The sequence below is a fragment of the Pteropus medius genome, unplaced genomic scaffold (genome assembly GCF_902729225.1).
Source record: "Pteropus medius unplaced genomic scaffold, Ma_sr-lr_union100, whole genome shotgun sequence".
NCBI lineage: Eukaryota > Metazoa > Chordata > Mammalia > Chiroptera > Pteropodidae > Pteropus > Pteropus medius.
In genome coordinates, this window is record NW_024340696.1 from 8,698,547 (window position 1) to 8,714,167 (window position 15,621).

At 33.4% G+C, this 15,621-nt stretch overlaps 1 protein-coding gene and 1 pseudogene across 2 annotated transcripts in view; one reads left to right on the top strand and one right to left on the bottom strand.

The window, feature by feature from the left end:
* Nucleotides 1–15,621, bottom strand: part of DCDC1 (doublecortin domain containing 1) — a 367,143-nt gene that overhangs the window by 245,016 nt on the left and 106,506 nt on the right. The gene's annotated exons all lie outside the window — the stretch shown is intronic.
* Nucleotides 10,985–11,103, top strand: LOC120609455 (uncharacterized; annotated as a pseudogene).

A 15,621-nucleotide genomic window follows, 5' to 3' on the forward strand; every position in this document is an offset into this window, starting at 1 on the left:
GGCATTAAATATTAGAATGGCTATTTGGTAAAAAGTTTTATGTTTATTGGTTGTATTCTTTTTTTCTTATAAAGTTTCTACAGTTTCTTTTAAAATCAGACTCCCTGAATTAATCCTAACTCACTCAAATCATTCACAAATCTCATTGGCTGCAATGGGGCTATTTTTCTTCGATAAAGATAATAACTGCAATGGATTGAAACACATCAAATGTGTTTAAATAAATGAGTTTACAATGATAAAAAAGAACTTAATTGGTCATCTTTAGGAGATAATAGAAAACTAAATTATTAAAAATTGGTAAATAAAGAGAAAGAATTGAGAATTTATCTTTCCTCAGCACAGGGTAACTCAATAGTAGAAAAGGAGAAGTGTCTTTATGTAGGATCGTACTAATTATTAAATAGCAAGTAAATTACACTCATTTTGGAAAACCTAATGACTTAAAGGATCTGAGCATTGAGCATCAACAGCTGCTAACACCACAAAGAGAGGCATATGTGCTATCTCACAAAAAAACATACTGCCACATATAATTTTGCCAAAAACTTAGAACCTGACTTTGATAAAGCCACTGGATCCGTAACCAATTTATAGAAAATACAGAGAACTGAGAAATAGGTTGAACTACACCCTGAAGATGCAATTAGCAAAATCCAGAATGTAGAAAACTTTATAGAACAGATGAACTAGGCTGCTCAATGTATAAATTGAAAGGAGGAAAAAAGAAAGGGGGAAGGAAGAACATGTAGATTAATACAGGTTTAAAAGACTTGTGAATTTTTACTAGTGTCAAACAGTAAGCGTCAAACATTAGGTCATTCATTAAACACCATGGGAAATTCTACAAGTTCTATATTTCACATAACCAATGAGAGGAGTAGGAAAATAAATAAATTGGATGTTCTTACCTCTAGTACAGCTGCAGTCATTTAGTTCCTGCCACATGCTAAGCATTAGGCCAAGTACAGTAAAGATAAAAAGGCAAATACAAAAGGTCCCTTTCCCGTGCAGGAGACATACAAGTGAATAACTTTTTTCACAGTTTAGGTGATAAAGGTAAACTATACCTTTGAGCTGATCTCTCAACAATAATGTAGCTTGTGCTATATCAATCTATATTTGTTCCTATATTATAATATATATGTTCTCACATCAATATGTAGCTCAATTCTCTAATTGGATTCTAAGCCTTTCTAGGGCACAGACTGTGATTTCTATTTTAAAATTTTCCTTATGAATAGTCCTTGTGCAGGGTTCACAGTGAGCAAGCACCCAATAAAAAGAATTAACAAAGTGATTGACTCCTTCACCTTGGAAAAATAATAGATGGCATACAGGCCGCCAAGTAAATGCCCCATTGCCCGCTAATGGCCTCACCCTCCTGCAGAGAGGGCTATCACACCAGAAACTGAAAGCCATTCACTAGCCCTTTGAGAAACACAACCAGTATACGCTACTCTGTTGACCATACTGACTCATTAGAAGGAATCACTTATTTGATACCATCCAGGTCTTATGGATCAAATGTTTTGCCTAGATATATGATTCCAAGACAAAAAATATATATATTTTTTGAGAAAACCATCATGCCAATTCTTAAAGGATACATGTAGCAAGTCAATGACTACAGACAGTGAACTAAATGGGACAATTTAAATCGAAGCCTGCTTGGACAAGCTCTTGATCATAATATTAATGGGAAATTCTACAAGTTCTATATTTCACATAACCAATGAGAGGAGTAGGAAAATAAATAAATTGGATGTTCTTACCTCTAGTACAGCTGCAGTCATTTAGCTACAAAAAGACTTCAGAAACTGAAGTTCTATAATATCATGACTGGTAATTTTTTTCAGGTTATCACAAGCCCTTGCCTTTGATTCATTGTTGACAATACTCTCTTGCTGTGGCACACAGGTACATTGGAAATACATTTACAATTCGTAGGAAAATCATTTACCCCAAATTTACCCATAAGTTCTCTACCAGAATTCCTGATGACACCAACTCAACCAATATAAACTTATTTAAATAACTATTATACAAGGTAATTTTTTCTGTTTACTCACCCTGCTCATTTTATGTGATATTTGTTAATAAAATTATATATTTCAAGTGTATAATTCAATAATACATCATGTTTAGACGATTTAGAAAATAATGAAAAGTATAAGAAAAAATTTAGTTTCCTATTATCCCACAACTTAAAAAAAACCACCATGTTTTCCTTTTCACATAAATATATTTTTATATAACTGACCATATATTTATTGTTCTGAAACTTTACTTTTTAATGCTATATTGTATGCATCATTAAAATAGTTCCATACCATTATTTTAATAACTGTGCAATTCCATTATATGCATGTACCATAATTTACTTAATCTTTCCTTTATTAATGGATTACAAATCTTTAATTGTTATTTTGACATTTCTGCCACACCTGGACTATTTGAGGAAGCGATGATGCAGCAGACAGGGTATGTAGTTCAAGACTAGCCCCAGAACTTACCAGTCAAGTGATCTTAAACACTTTACTAAGCTACTTTGAGCCTATTTCACCAGCTCTAACATTGAATAATGCTTACTTCACTGTTGTTATGAAAACTAATTGGTACGATATAAGTGCAAGTATTTGAAGTATTCCGTTGTCAGTCCTACGAATGTTGTTGTCATCATCAGCATCAAAATGAATATAAGTAAGGCCCCTAAGAATTCCTGAGAGGTATATGTTACTATTCCCGATTTGGCAAAACTATGCAATAATCTGCCTCTACTGCTAAAGAATATATGTCAGAATTATCATGGAGTTATCATCATGCACCCTTCTATTAGTTTTAGCTAGTGTCTTTCATTCAACTCTAAGACGTTCTCAATGGTAGGTCTAGAACGTTACATAAAAATGTCTTAGGTAACAATTTTAATGGGAAGGGGTATTCATGAGATTTTCTTAAAGGCAATTTTTGGCTAGCAAATGTATATTTTTACTTAGGTTGTAGAACAATAAAAACATGAACTCTAAAGATGCTTTTTTCACACTTTGAATACTATTGAGAAAATATCAGCAGGTCATGTCAAAATATAACTTTATTATTTGGGAGGCTCATGGAGACAGCAAGGGGCTAAGTCTCTGCTACAAAAGTGCCCGCCACTTGCCAGCCTTGTCATTACTTAAGATTCTTGTCCTTGTTGATGACGTTATGCTCTTGGCCTCCTTTCTATTCTTCTCCATTCTTTAATTTACACTCTCTCCCATGGTTTCTGGCTTGGTTTTACAGCCAATTAGAGTGGCCCTTTTCTACCAATAGTGAATTGATCAAGCCTATCACAACAGGGATAATTTTGGTATTTGGGTCTTCTCAACTATTTTTCATTATTGCTTATGCCTTAAAGAACCATTTCTAATTGCTAGAAATATTTTTTAACTTAGAATTCTTGATGTTTTAGGTTGTCCCAAAAGCTGACCTCTGAATAAATTATTGTTATAAATTTTTTACAAGCAATAACTGCAAAAAATTCGAAGCAACTTATTACTAAAAAGATAAACAAATCACATTAGTTTATTGATAATACAATGAAAAAAACTGGTTGACTTCTTTTTCAAAGATAGTTACTTTGGTTTAATGAAAACACAAGCAAAATATAATAGCTGATATCAAAGAAAATTTTTAACTAAAATCTCAACATCCAATTTTAATTAATTTTTTCCTTCATCAATGATTCACATTTATTGAGCATCCCCTAGAGCAATTTGGGACCAGACCATAAAAGCTCTCACTCTGAGATATTATAAAATAGCTGGAAAAGCCTCCTGAGTACTAACAATCACAAACATCCATAAAGCAAGTCATTTTGTATTACATGCACTTAGAGAAGATGAAAATTTGTCTCTCTAATAAACTGAACCCTAGTTTGTCTAAGTGTATCAATAATTTACCATTTAAGGAAATTTGGAGAGAATCAACAAAGCTCAAGAATCCTGACCAAAAATAATCAGAACAAAAGCTCATGAAATTTTCCACCAAACTTGGAAGAGGACTTTGTCTTTCAGCATGCCTAAAACTTAACAGAAATATAAGGCAGGGCATCGAGACTGTCACATGGCAGATACTAATTGTTCCGATTAAAGTCTAACAAGCTTGCTTCCCTGCTGCTCTGAGAATGTCTCTGACTTTTGATCCTGACATCTGTGTCTTACAAGAATTTCACTCTGCTCTGACATTCCTTCTGATGTTGATCCAGGAATTAATGGATTGTGAAAAAGCTGGCAGGATATCATTTAAAAAATAGAATTCCTAGTGTACAAGTGATGAAAAGGTATCAGAATTCACATACTCTGATCCCAACACAATTCTCAGGTTTGGGTGTTTGGGTTTTTGAATGCTAGTTCAAAACAGGACTGAAAATAAAATTTAGCTTAAAAGTTCTAATGACAAAATAGTTATTTCAATGTTCTTTTTATATGTAGGAGGAATACATGTTTTTGCAAAATACTATAAAAAATTCTATATGAGTTCATTTGCTCTGAATGACTATTTTTAACATGTACAGTTGATCACCTTTTATAAGAAATATGGTGTCTTTATACAATGGAAATTTTTCCTTAGAAAATCTAAGAGCTTTAAAATATGACCTGAAATGACACTGTTAATACTTAAGCCATATCTCTAATAACTTACGTTTGCATACACAGGATCTTAGTAAACTAATGATCAAAAGGAGAACCTTAAGTAAGGAATGTATGTAATTTTAAAATATGTTTTAAAAAGTTTAAATTAAAACTATCTAAAGAGGTGTTTTAAATTCAGAAATTCTCTTCAGGATTGAAATTTTACACATCAGAAGATACTGTCTTGCATTTCATGGTTCTGGATAATTACTAGATGCCAGTGGATAACTTAAACATAGCTTAGAGTCATTGGCATTAATGTGTGACAAGCATTATAGAACATATTTAGTAATTTTAAATGAAAAAGTAAAAGAATTTTGAAAACCCAGGGAAAAGTATCACAGTAACAACAATATAATTTTTGAGTAAGGAAAAAATTCTCCTTTATGTAATAATGACAAGAAATTCATCAAGTTAAAGAGAAACACAAGTCAATTTAATTGTTAGAGCTATCTATAATTAATGTAAAAATTAATAAGGTTAGATATTTTTCATCTATTCAAGCAAATATCTAATTTTCAAATTAAAAAGAGCATCATTGTTTTTAAAAAGCCAGGAATTTCTGATGATTTCATTTAGATAGATTGCTTTAGTATTTCTTATACCTCATCTGTTATTTCAAGAAAAAAGGTGACAAATTCATTAAAATAAGTAAAAATAACTGACAACATGCTATCATTGGCTACTAGTAGCCAGCTTAAATTGGTTGCTTTCTGTTATTATAATAATATTTAATTGTTCAAAATTTTGCATATTACTTTTCATAACATGTCAAGCTCCCAAGACTCTAGAAATTATATAATCATTACCAAATTGAGTACTACTTGCTCTTAACAGAAAGACTTTCTGGTCCCCAAATCTTCTTCAATCAGGCTCTCCCTACACATCCCTTATTAGAGCACTTTCTACATTTCACAAAATCAGATGATTGTCAGTCACCTCATTATATTATAAACTCAGACCTATCATCTTTATTATTATAGCCCTGGACTTAGAGGGTACTTAATAAATGCCCAATGAAAAAAATAAATGAATGTGACTCCTACTAGTTTCTTATTTCTATGGTTTCTTTGTATCTGTATTTTATTGTACAATGACTCAAATAAGACACATATGTAAAATTCATAATACAATGAATATTATTAAATTAAAATTCACGTGCTCTTAAAATTAAATAATATATTAAAGGTATTAGTAAATGGGTATCAGCTATATACTTTTTCAATCTGGTCATTTTATAATAGTTGAACTCTGTCATATTAATTACCCACCTATAACATGATTATTAAGAAAGTATGGAGTGTATTTAAAGAGATATCGAGCTTATGAAATGTGATATTCAGATTAGAAAAAGAGAATCACAATATCCATAATTATCACTTGCACCCAGAAGAGTTTCTTAAAGTCTCTTGACATGTGTCATTTCACCCAGTACCACTTGTCCCCCACCTATCTTGCCTAAAATAATAAACCATTAAATGAAAATATATTATGAAGTGGTACTCAAACTAAGAAAGAAGACAAGGTGGAGGAAAAAAGACAACGAAATGCAAGATGAAGTATTAAATCAAAATGGGTTTGGCCACATTAACAAAAATAAGATTGAAATTTGCCAAAGTAAGGCAGGGATTTAAAAGTATGATATATGACATGTGAGGTAAAAATAAGACAGTTGGGAGGAAATAAATGAAAACGAAGAGAACAAATTAGACAAGCTATTCATTTTAAATCCTTAAAAGACTGAAGCTCTCCTTTATCAGACAGGATGTGTCAGAGCTAGCACATCTTTTTTTTTTTACGCCACTCGGGGCTTTTTTCTTCTTCTTCTTATGTGCCTTAGAATATAAAAAGATATATGTTTTTAAATAAATCATTTTTAGATTTTTAGTTTGCTTCAGTTTGATATAGGCAAGGAAAAATAGTGACTGTAAATTGTGAATCTGCCTCTGTAGTATATGCCAGTGTCAAAAATCTCAAAAGTGGTTTGAACCATGAAACATACACACACACACACACACACACACACACACGGCATGCAGGCCCATGCAGGTACCCAGACTACAAATCTCCATCCCAGCCACAAGTCTGGCATATTGGGTACTGTTGTCCTCTCATATTGTCTATTCTCCTTCAATTTCCTTTAAATGACTAAACTTTAAAGTTATGCAATTTTATCCAAGCTGTTCACACCAGGACAATTTTTCATTTCTTCACATTTATAACAATGATAGATAAAATTTTAAAAAGAAAAAGAAAATCCAAATGACACAGGTACACTCAAAACCAAGATATACCACTTCAAAAATAAGAAAGGATTGATGTTTTTAGCCTGATGATGCCAAAGAGTGGAAGTATACAGAAGCTGTTGCGAGTCAGTCCTGTGGGATAATGGGAATAAAGGTGCTCCGCATAGTCAGGAGATCACTGAGGACGTTTCCCTTGAAAAGAGGCTGGAAAAAAGTCAGAGCCTATTCACTGCTTGGATATATAACTTTAGAGGAAGCCAAGGGATGGGTGGAAAAATAAAACACCAAGAAAAACAGCCAAAATGTTTTCAATAATGAAAGATGCATTCAGTCTAGATGAAATAAACATTCTAGGATGCTGCAAGAGATAAATGAAGAAATAACATTTATAAAGAACAAAATATGAAAAAAGGCAAAATTGAAACTAGAGCAAGTGCACATTAAAAAAGAATCAGTTATAAGAGGTGAAAAATGAAAAATATAATGCCTCAAGAGAATGAAAAGACAAGCCACAGATTGGGAGAAAATATTTGCAAAAGACATATCTGATAAAGGACTGCTTTCCAAAATATCTCAGGAACTTTTAAAACTCAACAATAAGAACACAAATAACCTGAATAAAAAATTGGCCAAAGACCTTAACAGACACCTCACCAAAGATATACAGATGGCAAATAATCATGTGAAAAGATGCTCTGTTTCATAAGTCATAGGGAAATGAAAATTAAGGCAACAAGGAGATACAACTACATATCTATTAGGATAGCCAAAATACAGAACACTGACAACACCAAATGCTGGCAAGGAGGTAAAGCAATGGGATCTCTCATGCATGGCTTATGGGAATGAAAAACAGTACGGCCACTTTAGAAGACAATCTGGTGGTTTCTTACAAAACTAAACATAGTCTTACTATATGATCCACTACTTGTGTTCCTTGGTATATACCCAAAAGAATTGAAAACTTTTGTCCAATAGAGTATTATTTAGCACTGAAAAGAAATGAGCTATCAAGCCATAAAATGACATGGAGGAAACATAAATATATATTTATGCTAAGTCAAAGAAGCCAACTTGAAAAGTCTACACGTTGTATGAGTCCAATTATATGATATTTTGGAAAAGGTAAAACTATGGAGATAGTAAAAAGATCAAAGGTTGCCATAGTTTGTGGGGAAGGAGGAGTGAATAGGCAGAACACAGAAGATTTTTAGGGCTGTGAAACTACTCTGTGTAATACCAGAATGGTGGATACATGTCATTATACATTTGTCCAAACCCATAGAATGTGCAACACCAAGAGTGAGCCCTAATGTATTCTATGGACTCTGTGAGCTCAGTGTAGGTCCATCAATGGTAGAAAATTTACCACTCTGAAGGAGGTATTGATAATGGCAAGTTTATGCATGTGTGGGAGCAGGAAGTATATGGGAAATCTCTACTTTTTGTTCAATTTTGTTGTGAATTTAAAACTGCTCCGAAAATAAAAATAAAATCTACTTAAAAAATACTTAAATACACATGGAGAGGATTAGTGACATTTGTAATCCTAAAGAATAAAACAATCCCCAATTCATTTATTTTTTACTTTGGAATTTTTTATGGAGTGGCATCATTTTATGTCAGGATTATATTTCAGGAAAATTCCAAATTATAGCAAAAAGGGGAATTATTTTTTTCATAAGAATTCATCTAAAAAGTCTAGCTACATTCTCAGACAGCTATTATCTAACATACTACTTATAAAAAAAATGTCCTCAAACTCTTTGAAAAACACAATAGTCTTATTTTTTAAATGTTGATTCTGGGCTTGAGAGATTATGAATACATTCTTGGTATTACCCCGAAGGTGGCTGCCCAAGTGTAGTCCCTGACCAGAGTGAGCTAGGCAAAGGATAAGGACGGAGCTAAAGAGTCGGAGCCACCTTGGGCAACCCCAGATCCATATCCAAGAGACAGCTTCATAAGGGGTATGAGAACATGCAGTCCTGAAGATGTTGAAGGTCCTCCTCCTTTTTCCAAGATAATAAAGAAGTGCTGATTTCTCTGTACTATAAATCTTAGCCTTAAGACTCTCATAATAGCACACATAAGTACCATATAACTATAAAATATAATAATTTATAACAAAATGCATCTAAATAAATAAACATGTCAGTATCAAAGAGAACAACATAGAAAGAATCAACATACAACCCTATAGTTTTCTTTTGTGATAAATACAACTTGGTAAGAAAGGAGAGGAGAGGAGAGGAGAGGAGAGGAGAGGAAGAAAGAATATATATATCAGAGTAGCCAATCAGTGATTACTCTGTTTCTGACATCACAGGGATAGTTTGCAGCCACTGGTTACAGACTAAGGCACCTACATAACAGCTAATTCAGGTTATCCATTGCCATCTCTTGGCATGACCTGGAAAGAACTTGCTTCCAGTCTTAACCATAGACCTCTCACCCCTACCCAGTAGCTACCCTGTTAATGTTGAGGCACAGGATGCTGCAGGAACTGTTGGGTGCTCTCCTAAGTATAATCCAGAAATGTGGGAAAGTTGATGCTCCACAGTGCTAACATTTGACTAGTGGGAAAAGAAAGCCATTGGATAAATTCCTCCCTCTGTCTCCTTCAGGACTGATAGTCCTGAGAAGTAGTTCATATGGCTGTTCAGGAAGTAGCTCAGTAACTTGAGTATTGAGTCATACTTAATGTTTACCAGCGCAATAATAATTTTTTGCATGAGCTTTTCCTCTTCTCTGCATCTTCGTATCCACTATTTCTGCTGCTAGAATTATCCTCAATAATAAAAGAATAGTACAGAAATCTTTTGTTTCCACAGGAATTTAAGCTAAGATAGAGATCATGCTGTCTGACAATAAAAGCAATTAAATTAAAAATCTGCAAATGAAAGATAATTTAAGGAGAGAAAAAAAGGGTATATGTTTGAAAACTTAAAAATGCATTCCTAAATAAATTATGGGATAAAAGGAACATCACAATTGACACTATAAAATATTTCGAACTATACAATGACAAAAATATTACAAAATGGAAAATGTACTAATAATTTTAAAAACCCATTCATAGCAACATCAAAAAAATATGGTACCAAGGATAAAAATAACAAGATATTCAAATAAATAAATAAAATCTATTTATAGTCTATCCTGCTAGGGTTACATCTGAGTATTTCTAATCACCAACATTCACCTTACCTCTCTTACTCTTAATGATCTAGAGTTCCCAGATTTGCAAATAAAAACTTAAGATGTTCAATAAATTTAAATTTCAGATAAATAATCAATAGTTTTAATAAAAGAATGTCCCATGTACTATTTGAGTCACACTTATACTAAAAGATATGTTGTTTATGTAAAATTCAAATTTACCTGGCTGCCCTATAATTTTTTTGGCAACTCTACATCTATTGCAAAAGCTGAACTTGACCCATCTACTGCTGTCCTCACTGATCATGAACATTCCTGGGACAAATAAATTTTAGACAACTTTAACCAAACTTTTAGAATATATGCTTATTTATAACCTAAAGAAAAATTGATAAAGAATTACAAATGAATATTAATACCATTAGGTGAAACTTTTATAAGAAATATATTTTTATGGTGCTCAGGTATTAATCCATATGGTCACAGGGGGAAAATATAACTTTAAAATCTTTCTCTCAATGTCCATCACCGAGAATGGGTTGAACAGACACTAAGGGGCTCCTGATAAGGGGCAAAGTGAAATACAAAGCATTAGCTGTGAATTATTCTTGCCAAAAATGTTTAATCTGAATCTATACAAGCCATTAGATAAGGAAATCTGAATCTAGAGTCCATGGATTTCTAAGGGGTCTGTGAATAGAATATAGGGTGTTCATGACCTTGATTGGGAAAAGGTGAAATGCTTATTTACTCTAACTTCTAATTAAAATTTAACATTTCCTTCCATTATAAATGTAGACAACAGTTTACAGTTGGTTTAGCAATACCTGGGACTTTTGTCAATAAGAGAAATCACAGGTATTTTCATAAAATATTAGTAGTATTTATATCTAAATATTGTTAGTCTATGGCCATACCACCATGAACGTGCCCAATCTCGTTTGATCTCAGAAGCTAAGCAGGGTTGGGCCTGGTTAGTACTTGGATGGGAGACCACACTGGAATATCAGGTGCTGTAGATATGCAAAAATAAATAAATAAATAGATAGATAGATAGATAGATAGATAGATAGATAGATAGATAAATATTGTTTGCATTCAACTTTGAAATGGAATCTAGGATGGGAGGTAGAATTCTGTCTACAGTTACTAAAAATGTTGCAAATAAAATTCTACATTTCAAAAGACTTAGTAACACAGGCTGACTGCAAAGAAAGGCAATATAGCATACCTTGGGAAATTACTTAACCCCTCCTTGCCTCTTTCCTCATTTGCACAGTGGAGTAATAGTAGAACTTGTAAATCGGGTTGTTGTAAAAAGTAAGTGAGATAACATACCATATTTAAAAGCTTTTAGATCTGTAATTAGCACATACTAAGCAATTTAAGGCATTTATGGTTACTAAAACTAAATGTTATAAATGTGTTAATTCTGACTATAAAATGTACAAGGTATAAAACCAAGCTAAGAAAAAGTCGAGCCACATGCCACTTCTTTGATAAGTGCTTTATTCCCAACTGAAGATTGTGCCACAAGCTATTGGTTGAGCTATACTATTCCTAGCCAACCAGCCCACCTACATCTATGCTCAGAAACTCTATCCTTTCTCCTATTACATTAGATAAACACTCCATTCTCCTGAAATTATACAATTGGTCTTTTGCATGATTATTTTCTCAACTTTTACCTGACTGTTGCCATTAGTATGTAAACTTGCCTTTGAGAAATACACACACACACTCCTGCCATCCCCTCAACAGTTCAGCCCCTTCCATTTTTCTGTTCTTACTTCAACACTCTAAAAAAGTTGTCTTATACTTCCTGTCTCCTTTTTTCCTTCCTTCAACTCACTTCAAATCAGGTTTTCATCTCCTCTACACCATCCAAAAATTAAGGTCACAAATTACCTACATCTTGTTAAGGCCAATGGTAATTCCCATTGCCTTCCAATTTTATTCCTCAGCAGCATCTGACATGTTCATTATTCCCTCTTCTTTAAATATTTTCTTCTCAGAGCTCTGTGCCTTAACAATCACCTATTCCTTCTCTGCTCCCTTAGTTGATCCTACCTTTACCAAATCTCTGGACATTGGAGATTCTTAAGTCTGTCCTTTGCCTTTTCTTTGTCTACCCTCTCATCCTTGGTGATCTAAACTATTACCATAGTTTCAAATACTATCTATATACTAATAGTTATCAACCTTGTATCTCTCACCCAGACCTCTTCTCTTGTACATCCAATTGCCTACTCAACATCTCAGCTTAAAGATCTAGTGGCACATACCTCTTCCCTCACCCTATTCTTCCCCACTTCAGTAAATAAAACAACACTTTGGGCTTAAGCCAAATGGGACACATCTTCCATTCTTGTTTTTCGCTCACCTCCAAAATCCAATCCAACAGTATATTTTTTTCAGATCTACTTCCAAAATATATCAAGAATCTTGTCATTTCTCATAATCTCCAACTTTAAAACACAGTCCGTGCAAATCAATTTCTACCTGAATACTTCAGCAGCTTCTTAAGTAGTTTCTCTGTCTCTACTCTTATTCTCCTACTGTCCTTCCTCCACACAGGAGTTAGCATTGTCTTTCATTTGCATGCTTAAAGTTTCCCAATATCTTCCAGGAATAAAATGCAAACTCCTGACCATGCTCCACAAAACAATTCCTGATCTCCCTCTCAATCATCACACTCAAGCCATGTTGGTCTTAATTCTTCTGTCCCTCAAATGTACCACTCTTTCTTACTTCAAGACCTTTGCAATTGCTTTTGCTTCTTCTTAGAAAGCTCCTTCCCCACATGTTCACATGACTGGATCTTTCTTATCATTCAGGGAACTATTCAAATATCATTTCTTTGAGGGTTGCCTTATCAACAAAAATCAACTCCCTAACCATACTCTGATGTTATATCCTACTTCATGTTCTTGAGAGCATTTAACGGTATCTAGAATTATCTTGTTTATGTTTTATTTTATGCCTTCCTTTTCTTTAAGTTCTTTAAGGCATGAACTCTTACATATCTCTAAATTCCACAATTCCTAGAGAACTGGGCAGAGAGTACGCACTCAAATAAATGAGCCACCGAATGGGGAATTTAAAACGTTAGAGGAACATCGTGTTCAGTGGATACTTGGAAATTCAGAGCTTGAATGTAAACAAGTAATACTTATACAAATGCAAAATTTGCAGCCCTCAGCATAGAGATAGGTGTTGTCTCTATGAAAATTGTGTTCTCTAAGGAAACATACATACTTGGTGGGGAGTAAGGAAGAACAGAGATTTTTTAAAAGGAGAACACAGGTGAATGGCCTGAGAAAAGAAGGAAAATGAGATGAGTTTTCAAAAGCCAGGGAGCAAATAGCTTTCCAAAGTAATTAAATAGTGGCAATATTACAGAGATAGGAAAAGGCCAGTGATTTTAGTAACTAAGGGGCATTATTACCCTTTCCAACATTTAGTAAATTAACTGTATTTAAAAGATTAAGTAATAAGCTTAAATTAAATCTCAAGTCCTGGAACATCCACAATGTATGGTTGCTATATCTCGGGAGGGCAGCTGTTGCATAGTAGGTTTCAGTCAGAGCTAATTGAGGCAAGATTCATAGAATCTGTAAAAAAAAAAAAAAGTCAATTATGGGATTGAGCAATGCTGGTGATAAACTTAAGGCAGATAATAAAAATTCCTCCCTGCATTATTTAGAGGGGAACACTGGGGAAGTATGTCAAGGGAATAGAGGAGTTGTGGAAGGATTTCTGCTAAGAAAAAGGAATAAAAAACGTAAGGAAAAGAAGCCAATACAGGAAAGTGCAAGAAAGAGGGAAGGCCCACCAGAGATGATGGGATGGGATGGGACCAGAGAAAACAAACATAGGGGTTAGTCTAGCAATGATGAGAGTCATATCTTTCTCTTTTCACTTTCATTATTAATCAATGAGTAAACATTAATGTCGACCAGTATCTGACACAAGGGAGGAGCTCAATAAATCTAGTCTCTCCCCACACCCACATCCATATTCTTCTCACCAGAAATCAATCACACTTCGAGTATATGAAATTTTGGTATGCCAGTTCCTCAGGCTGCCAGAACTACCTGGCTTTCTCAGTTTTTCTTGAATAGCCCTAAGCTGGTACCCTCCCAAACAAAGTAAAGGTAGTTATTCAAAAGCAGAACCTTTTACATGAATGAAGACGACATGCCACCCAGGACCAACTGGTCCCATTCCTAAGAGGAGTCAACATGCATATATAGGAGTCTATATGTAGTCATAGTTAAAATTAATATAAGGTGTTATGAGATGCTTAAACTTTCAGAGTAATTCATTTAGGAACTTAACATAAATAGCTAAGCACCGTTAATAAATACTTTTAAAAGTTTTACAACACAAATATATTAATTTTTATAATAGGAAAGTATGGGCTTTTATACTCCTAGTACAATTACAAAATTAAATTCTATATGAATTAAAAATTTAAAAATAAAAACATAAAAATTAGAGGAAAATATTCTTATACTCTTAGAATGTGAAAATTTGCTTAACACAACACAAAACCAAGAAGCTATTTTTTAAAAAGTGACAGAATTTATTAAATACAAATTTAATTACTATATGTCAAAGGACACTAGAAAAAATTTTTAAATGACAAATTTAGGGAGAAATATATCACATTTTCATATGACAGATAATGTAAAAATACTTAACCTATAAAAGATATTCATAACTAAATAAGAGAAGACGAACATAGTTAATTGAGCAAAACTACAAATGAACGAATTATAAAGATACAGAAATACAGCTAACTTCATTAATAGTCTATGGATTTTTTTAAATGAGAATTTTTTAATACATTGGGCTGGCACAGGTGAATAAAAGTAAAGATGCAGGGAAATGGTGCACTCATTCATCTTTGAATATAATGTAAATGAGCTCAAGATTCTCATTGGGCTATTAGGCAACATCTGTGGAAAACTAAATGTAGATATTATTTATTCCAACAATTCTAATTCTAGAAGTTCATACTCAGTATTTCTAACAGAAGTGTCCCCCACTTCCCTCTGTCATTCTCCCTCTTTCTTCCTCACCCTCTCCCCTCCTTTGGCTGGCATACTTCTTCTCTGCCAGGGCAGTGATTTGCTGTCCTCCAGGGAAAGCGAGAAGTTCTTCAATCACCTACCAGTGGTAAAGTGAAGACTGTATTTTAATTCCTGCCTGGCTCCTGAGTCTATATATCATACTATCTAGTTATCTATTTACCAACACCTAAAAGTGTTATTAGATCCCCAAAGCCTAACACAGTGGAATACATACAGCCATGAAAACTGATCTCTCTCTATGTAGTGATGTGGAAAAGGTTCTTGATATAGTACATAATAAAACAAATTACAGAGTATTGCAAAAAAAAAAAAAAAGAAAGTACAGAGTATTTGTATTTTTCATGTATGTATATATAGTATATGTATGTATTTATATGAATATGTCTAGAAAATGTTATTAACAGCAGTTATCTCTAGGGGATAATTTTGGTTAGGAGACTT